At 41.2% G+C, this 10,021-nt stretch overlaps 1 long non-coding RNA gene across 2 annotated transcripts in view; it reads right to left on the reverse strand.

Moving 5' to 3' along the window:
* Window positions 1-3,024, reverse strand: part of LOC110361830 (uncharacterized) — a 63,690-nt gene extending 60,666 nt beyond the window's left edge. For both annotated transcript variants that reach the window (XR_010474642.1, XR_010474641.1), the window contains exon 1: window positions 2,821-3,024. This is a non-coding gene — a long non-coding RNA (uncharacterized LOC110361830). The remainder of the gene's footprint in view (window positions 1-2,820) is intronic.
* Window positions 3,025-10,021: the final 6,997 nt, after the last annotated feature.

A 10,021-nucleotide genomic window follows, 5' to 3' on the forward strand; every position in this document is an offset into this window, starting at 1 on the left:
TCCATATACAAGGTGAGGGTAAGCTGAGAGCATGGGGGGTCCTCACCTGTTCGAGGACCATACTCTGATACCAGCACTACTACCATTTGATCGATAGTACAATGCCATTGGTTTAAAGGTTGTTTTTTTTTAAAACGTGATGTGGCCCCCCCATTTCCAATGGCTTGTCTTTGTTGTTTTTGGAAAATGGTCATCAGAGGAAGTAAACTAATCAGAAATACTTTCCTTCCCAATGATTTTGTTGAGCAGATGATGTGATCACTGTGTAAAGAAGAGCAAACTAGTCTCTGCTGGATGTCTGCCAACTCAGGGAACCAGGCTCTCGCATGTTTTCCAGCACAAGCACCTCATTATTAATTCATGCTCCAGGTCCTCTGTACATGCTGTTACTAATATTAGGTTTCGACAGAGTAATGAGCAACAGCAACAGACTGACTGTCTTAATATATTTTAAATAATGTTTGAAATATTAAAATTTAGTTTGGATTTTTAATTAGGACCTGAGCGAGGTATTGACAATCTTCCTACTGTTTTGCTGTCAGCAGGCAAATAAGATAGGGATTGTTCTGATCTGAACACTGAAAGCCAGTCTGATTTAGGGAATGGATCTGAAATTTAACACCAAACTTTAAAGCATAAGGAAAGTTTGGCTCTGGGTTCTGCATTCAGACGTTGACCAATCTCTATAATAAAAGAAGACTTCTGACATGGGACTACAGAAAAAGCAAACAGTTGTGAGACCAGCTCTCATGGGTACATTTTGTAACATACACTCAGTGAGCTGCCCAGGGACAGTTTAACTCTCAAGGATGCCACTGCTATTAAATAAAGGGGACATGGGGCAGCTGAGCATAGAGAAAAGGGGCTGTTGTGGTATAAACCTATACCGTAAGGATATATACAGCAGAGAAAAAAAAAAAGTCAGCCAAGCTGTGGGTCTGAAAACCCTACAGGGCTTCAAAGTCCTTCCCACTGCTGTGCTTCAGACAGGAGCATAGGTCAGCATCTCTTCCTTGGTTGGATATACATATATTAAAGGACCCATTTAAAACTTGAGCTGGGCAAAGGTCTAGAGCCATTTTTCTGTGAGCATGCTGTGCATGTTTCTGAATGCACTGCTTTTGAGAGGGAGTTCGCAATGAAGATTTCCCCGTTCTGGAACTCACTCCTCCCACTTGGTCTGTTGGAGCCTGAATACATTGACCTATGGGGCACATTGCAAAGCCTAACCATTTTCCCAGGATTTTTCTGAATGAATGACTTGAGTAGGTAGAGAGAAGAACGTTCCATTTGTACAGTACATGGAGGCTTTTAATTAATAATGTTCCCATTTGAATGCCTATTGTATGTTTAAATGTGCTTTGTACATACGCCTAGAGCATCGGATATCTGCAGGGTTTCTTTTCCAATTAAAAACCAAAAAATCCCACAACAATGTGGGATTGCTGCAATGTGGTGCTGATCTTTTCATGATAGCTTTATGCAGAGTCTAGCACAGCAGACCCTGATCTGGACCATGACTTCTAGATACCAACACCTAGCTAGCACCAATCAAATAATGGCAGGTCTCAAGGAGATGAAGCTTCACATCAGTTGGAGAGTTTGACACTGCTGATCATCAATACAGAGTTGGGGATGTTCTACACACAGTCAGTAACATTAAAGAAGTACACAGGCACCTCATGGAGGTTTTACCATCTTCCTTACTGGATTCGGACAACCACTCTGTTTCTCATCTTCTCTGAAAATCCTGTAAGAAACTTACACTTAAATCAGGTATTGTACAAGCTTCCTTATGTAGCTCTGTCAATGCACCACAACCCTGACCTGCAATACTTTTGTATCTCTGCCTCCCTCAGGCAAGACAGCGTGGTTTGTACTGAACTGCGAGAAGAGCTCAAATTTGTACAAATTCTGCCCTTACATGAGGATGCACAAAGGGCAGTTACAAGGAGAGGGCTGGATTTAGCTTTAATCCAAGCTAAAACACTAGTTGCCAGAACAAAAGGACTGATGAGATACATCTTTCCGCTGAGTAACTAATTGATTGCAGGTACAATGACCAGTGTCTTATTCTATTTATTTTTATTTACATGATGCATGTTCTTCAGAATTAAAGGCTCTTAATTTTCCATTCTTTTTGCAGTCCATGGATTCCCAAGAATATTTTGACCAGAACAACCTCATACATTACAGCATGAATGATGGCAAGTGCAAACACATATACGAGAGGAATAAACATTTTAGCTCTAAAAGCTCTTTATGTATGAAAATTAAAATCTTTAAAAAAATGGATTCACAACAAACTGCTCTCAGGTAATTAAGGTTTATACCCAAAGGAATCACATATTTTAAGTATCCAGCACTTCATATAGTTATTCATCTATGCTTGCTGCTTCTGGCAGTAAGATGACATGAAGCAAAAGTTTGGTTCATTGCAATTGTCTTTCTATTAAGGATTCCTCTTTCAAACCATTTATCTGAATACATGCCATGGTGGAGAGTGTTATGACTGAATTATTGAATCTGTTTTTCAATTAGAAGTCTGTAAACAAAGTCTGAGAAATATGATGGGCACCTCCTGCTCTTCTCCAATTACGTTGAGTGTGAAGAGCTCTGGGAGGTGGCCTTACCACAACTCTGGGGAAGAACAGAAGGAATTGCTGACTCCAGAGTCTATGGCATGCAGACACCACCATGTAGAGTTCCCTCTGCAAAATAAGCCACACAGCTAGGGATAATCTAATACAGACCGATACCTAACTCCCAACACCAGGAAAAATGCAAATGATAATGGTGGCAAATGTTTACAATGCTTACCATGGAAGTTTATCACAATCCAACGAAGATTGTTATTCTCCAGCTAAGTTGAACTGTAGTTTTAGTGTTCTCAATTCCACAGTACCCATGGATGTTCGGCTATCAACCATGGCTTGATACATCCATTTCCATCTCATCTGGCTGTGAGGTGGCTGGATCTGTATCATATTGCTATGAGCTGCACAAATGCTGCTTCCAGATTCAGCTGCTGCAAAACATTTTACATGAGTTTGAACAAAGAGATTCCAGCTGGTCCAGGCTGAAGCAACATGTTTGCTTCCTTCTCTCTTTCATCTCTAAGCTCATTCATGCTGAGAGCGGATATAATTGCTCTCTATAAATACATTCAGGTTAGGCACTAAAGCGAGAGAAAAGATACTTAAGCAAATGGACAATGATGACACAAGGACAAATGATTACTAATGAGCAATGAATAAATTCAGCCCACAAACTAAAGTTTCTGATTACTAGGAGGCTGAAGTTCTGAAACACTTTTCCACTAAAACTAGAAAGAGAAAAATAGGATTTTCATGTGAAGCTTAAGAAATACATAGACTGTGAGATACAGTTGCTTACAACAGCAGAGAAATTAACTCGGTAATCTAGCAGATCCCTTCTACTCCTATGCAAATAGTGAACACAAAAACTAAATCACTTCCTGGAGTTTATATTAGTATTCTGTTTTATTTTTACTTCAGGATTTTGGATTCTGTCTTTTGCACTTTCAACCAAAGTTGATCTTGCAAAATCTCTTACAGGTTCTTGTTGGTCAAATTCTAGAACCAACACCTAATCCCTTTCCTTTTTGTTTTGCCAGATATCTGTTGCTTGAGGGAGATTAACCTGACGGTTTATCCTCCTCAGCCTCTGTGACTCTGGGAAGGATTTTCTTCACCTGCCTTTTGCCCCTCTAGTAGACCCAAAAAGTTCTGCTGTGATTCTTTTCTTGTGTCTCTTGACATGACCTGAAAATGTAACATTTCACAAACACATCACTGTCATCCTTCTGTTCCAAATTACTTCCATTTGTCTTTGCAATGAACAACTAGCTCTCATCTAGCATGGGAAATACTACAATGATATCTAAGAGCACTAAAACCTATTTTGGGAATCTGTTATGGTATTAGCAACCACGACAAAATCTTCTTCCTACTTGTCACTCATGCTTATGAGTTGGACGTAGTTTCTGATCTGTGCCTTTCATTAGGTCCTCATGCTTCTGCTCAGTTTAAACTTTACCAATTCTCTCCCATTCCACAAAGCTGAAGCTCCTGTACACATGTTGTGTGGAAAATGCTGAAATGTCCATTTTTCTTGTTTTGATGAGTGCTGTTTTTACTAGACATCCATCCATCCATCATGCTGCTGCAAGAAACCTCTTCTTAGCCAATTGCCTTGGCCACATCACCTTTCTTAGATGTCCCTCAACTGCATTTCCCTTTTTCACCAGCCAACACAAGTTTTTTGCCTTTACTTTGAAAGATGCTCATAAACTGGTTTCATCCACCAACTGCACCTTGTTCAGCTCCTAAACATGAGCTCCTTTTTGCAATCCCCCCATGCAGTGAGGCCCCCCCCACCAGCCACCACTTGATGATCACAGTAACACAGTATGTTTGGGACTGGAAGGGACCTCAGAAGATCATCTAGTCCAATCCCCCTGCTGGAGCAGGAACACCTACGTGAGGTTGCACAGGAACATGTCCAGGTGGGTTTTGAATGTCTCCAGAGAAGGAGACTCCACAGCCTCCCTGGGGAGCCTGTTCCAGTGCTCTGTCACCCTTACTGAGAAGAAGCTTTTTCTCAAATTTAAGTGGAACCTCTTGTGTTCCAGCTTGATCCCATTACCCCTTATCCTATCATTGTTTGCCACCGAGAAGAACCTGGCTCCATCCTCATGGCACTCACCGTTTATATATTTATAAACATTAATAAGGTCACCCCTCAGTCTCCTGTTCTCCAAGCTAAAGAGACCCAGCTCCCTCAGCCTTTCTTCATAAGGGAGGTGCTCCACTCCCTTAATCATCTTCGTTGCCCTATGCTGGACACTCTCCAGCAGTTCCCTGTCCTTCTGGAACTGAGGGGCTTCCATTTATGTTCTGTTCCAACCATCACTTCCTGGAAACAGCTCTCTGGTAACATCAAGTAACCTCATTATCCTCCTTCAAAATGCCTAGTAAGGGACAGTCTCCAACACCATGTGCTGAAGTGCCCAGCACAAACTCTTTTAAGTGCTACTGTGACCTATTCCACCACCACCTCTCATATAACCCAGCTAATTTAACCAGAAACTGAAACGTGACCATTGAAAAACTCCCTCTTGCTAGGAGGGGAAACTGTGCCTTCAGTTGGGAAAGGTATATATATCACAGAGCTGGGAGTCAGCATCTCCCACAGAGATGCTGGGAAAGGGCAGTCAGCGGGGCCTGAGAGGGGACAGAAAGCAGGATTTCCTGGGGCCTGGGCAGAATTAATTGCAACTCAAAGTCCCAAAGTCAACTGTAACCGGGCATGGAAGCAAGGACCTTCCTGCAAGGATTTTGTAGGCAGGGACTGATCTGCCTATGACGCATTTCTGTTTCAGTTCTAGCCTAGCTAATTCATGTTTCCTTTCTTCAAAAGGTTATGCTTCTCATTTGTGCTCTACACAACTTGGCCTTCTGAGTTTAAAGCCTTCCAGTCTTCTCTAGGGACCTCAGTAAAAGAGAAGGTCTAGAAGGCAGCTCCAACTCAAAGCTCTGGCCAAACCAGAATGATGTCACACCTCCACAGCACAAAATCCTTGACCTAACATTTTTTGTGCTTTCCGTTTGGCATAGTAAGAAGTGGAAAACATTAAATATAACAGGGTATTGGTCTTGGTAATACTGTACCCCATACACCAAAAGCACTTTAGTGTCATAATGACTACGTTCGCAGAGAACAAGTTCCATGAGAAAATACAGGCGCATGCCAGCCAGTTCACCAGAAGAGGTTTGCCAGTCTGCTCTTTCTGAGCTCTTTTCCGTCCCCATGATAGCCCTTAGATAAATGTTTGCAGAAAATTCAAATACTTGTGAGCTGGCAGAGTTGCTGCTTCACAAGCCCTAACAAACGTAAACACCTCTGTTTCAGCACATCTGCCATTGCAATACCTACAGCTTTTCCAGAACCAAAGGATTAACTTTATTGTGCATTTGCTCAGCAGATCTGGTAACACAATATTGTACTTCTAAGCAGACAGATTACTGACAAGTTTCTGGATGCTACATCTTTAAAAACTCACTCTACTTAAAGATAAGTGTTGAATCTTGTAATCCCCAAAACATCCAACTGATGTAAAAAACAGTTAAACCAATGGCCAGATGTATGCTATTTTTCCTCAGGTTATTTGGATATTCCAAAAGAAATGGTTTTATTATTGTTTTTTGCACTTTTAATATTAAACAGATGCAGTTTGTTTGTAGACTGCTGTGAGCCATTTTTTCTTTAGATTTATAAAATAAAACAATAAAGGATATAAGGTGTTAGAACTTTGGTTTTATTACTTTATCATAAAAGGGAAAGAGAGAAATTATATCAATATAGATAATTACATGTTTTTTATATGATATCACAGTATCACGGTATGTTGGGGATTGGAAGGGACCTCAAAAGATCATCTAGTCCAATCCCCCTGCTGGAGCAGGAACGCCCAGGTGAGGTCGCACAGGAACATGTCCAGGTGGGTTTTGAATGTCTCCAGAGAAGGAGACTCCACAACCTCCCTGGGCAGCCTGTTCCAGTGCTCTGTCACCCTTACTGAGAAGAAGCTTTTTCTCAAATTTAAGTGGAACCTCTTGTGTTCCAGCTTGATCCCATTACCCCTTATCCTATCATTGTTTGCCACCGAGAAGAGCCTGGCTCCATCCTCATGGCACTCACCCTTTATATATTTATAAACATTATTAAGGTCACCCCTCAGTCTCCTGTTCTCCAGACTAAAGAGACCCAGCTCCCTCAGCCTTTCTTCATAAGGGAGGTGCTCCACTCCCTTAATCATCTTCGTTGCCCTACGCTGGACCCTCTCCAGCAGTTCCCTGTCCTTCTGGAACTGAGGGGCCCAGAACTGGACACAATATTCCAGATGTGGTCTCACCAGGGTGGAGTAGAGGGGAAGGAGAACCTCTCTCGATCTACTAACCACCCCCCTTGTAATACACCCCAGGATGCCATTGGCCTTCCTGGCCACAAGGGCACAGTGCTGGCTCATGGTCATCCTATTGTCCACCAGGACCCCCATATCTATAAATATATATATATATATATATATATACAAAAGCATTTGATGAACCTGTATAGAAAACGTCATTTAACACTTCTAGAAACCAGGAGTAATGCCACAGCCATCAATTAAGGTATTTTATTTTTGGTAAGGATAGATTCAAGTCTAGAAAAAGCATACGTATGTATGTGCGTCTGTGTGTGCAGCTGAGCACATCAGACACACTTTATTATATACTAAGACATTTACAGAAGCATTTTCTTGGATAGTCAGGTTCCATCTTATTTTCTGGCATTGTTTTTCAGGATGGTCATCATCCTGTCCTGGTTTAGAGATTAATCATGAGAAGTGCTGAGTTCTCACAATTTCCACCTGACCCCATGGGAGCTGAGAGCTTGGCACTGCTGTACATTGGCCTTGCTGCCTAGTACTAGCAAGGCCTAAAGAGACTAAAAATAAACACGCATTCATATCAAAAGAAGCAAAACGTGATTGACATCCCTCAGAGCAATTTGCTTGCTAATCAGTTAGGAAGTTTCTCCCATAACCCTGGTCTCCACATCAGTTGACCTCTTCTGTGGAGTGTTTCGCCCTTTGACCTAAGGAAAACCTGAGCCTCCAAGTGACTTTATTTAACAAAAACCTGTACCATATATGACTGACTTCCTTGTGCTTTACAGACTTGAGACAGTCTAATTGCAAAAGCTTGGAGATAAACTGTCTCCCTGAAGTAGATGTACAATGAGGATCTCTGCTTGGCTCAGTGCGTTCCTTTCCTCATAACCAAGGGAAACTGGCCAAACTGATGAGCTATTTAAATGTTTTGTGAATAGGCACTCTTGAAATGTGAAATATTTAATTACAAGGAGTATTGTTATTGCTGCTGACTATTAATTTCACTCTACCTCCAGTTACTTTATTTTATTAGAAAGCGAGGATTTCTTCTCAATCAGATTACAAAGCATCTTGCATTATAAAACCTTAGGTTGAGATGGTGATCTTTTCTTGAAACATTCATTTTGTCTGGGCTGATAATTACTATGCTGAGTTCTCGTTCAAAAGCAATACTATTATTATTGTTGTGAAAATTCAAACACGAAGATTTCAGGCACTGCTGAGTGAATCACAAAAGGACAGTTTCTTAACTATAAAAACACATTTTGACCTTAGTTCTTACAAGAACGCTGCAGCCAACATGGAACAGATCTATTCCATCTTAGTGTGGAAATAATCTTAACTGAGGAAGTAGCATTTAGTCTTGCTATGGAGGAAACTGGTCTTATTTGACTCAGTTTTGAGAGTTTAACAATCCAACCTCTAAGCCTGCTAGGTACACACCTTAAATGCACTTTAGAGTCAACATTACCAACATACGGAGTAACCTCCATTCCCAGGGGCTTTAAAAGGATTGAGGCTGCTGAATACTTCTTGGAAGTTTCCCCTGCCTCATGGGATTGTGCCTGCAGTGGACTATACGTGTGGATAGAGCTTACTTTACCATGCCATCACTGACTACTCCTGACAGTGTTTGGTCTGAGCCTCCAAGTCTTAGAACAAAAAGAGGCTCTGAATTTAGGTGTTGACATGTGATTTTTAAAACAGTACCATAATACAGTCCCTCACTGCTTTTACAGAACAGAGTGTCTCTGTTTCTATGTCCCTGAGACAATTGGAAATTCCTTTGTCAGTTCTCTCTTCTACCTTTACAAAATCTTTCCCTGTTCTGAAAACTTAATTTATTGTTGAAGCAAAGATCCACAGTTCTGGATGCAGACATTTCATTGTCTCAGTAGGGATTAATAATTAGACATCCTTCTAAATTAATTGAAGATACAGTCAAGCTAAGCGGTTCAGATCTGAGCTTTTCTAGACCAACCTCAACATTAACAGCTTCATAATGAGTATGTAGACAACTCATAATCTGCATCTGTGTGATCATATGTAATTTAGTTTGACAGGAATTTGCTTCAGGCATTATGAAGAAACCTCAGTAACATACATCCAAAATAGAAACCAGTCAAGAAGACTCTGAGCTTCACAACTGCCTGATGGCATGGTTTTGGGCAGGGGTCCAAGAAAGACTTAGTGGATAATCATCAGTGTCACCCTGGAAATACCAACACAGTGTTACTGTCTGAAAAGCAATCCCCTCCTGTCCTGCCAGGGGACAGCTGAAGATACCAGCCCTATTCACTGTGAGGAAAAATACGGTAAAGACCAGCCAGTTCTGTACATTATGGGGGACTTAGGTTGTGGTACAATTCCTGCTCTTTCAAAGACATCAAGTGTGAATTTAAGAGATTCAGCCCACCTACATTCTTCATGCAACACAGGAACAAAAAGCCCTTCCCCACCTTTTGCGTGCTGAGGAAGATAACCACACAGACAAGGGTGGTGTTTGGGGATGTTTTCATCGTCTGAGTGTTAACACCTGAAGTCAAGAACATGAGTGAGCATGCTGCCTGCTGGACCCTTGCTCCCCATGCAGTCACAGGAGAGGATTTCTACTTGTTGCGTCAGAAGAACTGAGCAGTGACATAAGAAAAGTGCACTTTCGATATTAGTGTCTCAATTGATATTTCAAGTTAATTGAGGTGAACCTCTCTATCAACTGTGCAGGTAGCCAACGTCCTGTAAATCTCCATAGCAAATACTCCTAGAGGTCTCTTTAAGTTAAGTAGATAATGCTAAAGAAGATTTTGGTGAGGTACACACCATGAATACTGCAGAGAGAGAAGTTCTCAACTGCTTTAAAAGATGCCAAGAACTCTATTTTATTTTGACGTTCCATCATTTTGCACATTTCTTATGCATATGTTTGGCAGTTTTTCTACCGATCCTCTGATTTGGTTGTCCTCTTCCTTTGGCAAAATTTTTAAACAGGACTACAGACCCAGTTTTGCATTAATATTTCAGCTCTGTATATAATGGTCATACTAATAAATATCTTCTATTCCA

The sequence above is a fragment of the Columba livia genome, chromosome 9 (genome assembly GCF_036013475.1).
Source record: "Columba livia isolate bColLiv1 breed racing homer chromosome 9, bColLiv1.pat.W.v2, whole genome shotgun sequence".
Classification (NCBI taxonomy): domain Eukaryota; kingdom Metazoa; phylum Chordata; class Aves; order Columbiformes; family Columbidae; genus Columba; species Columba livia.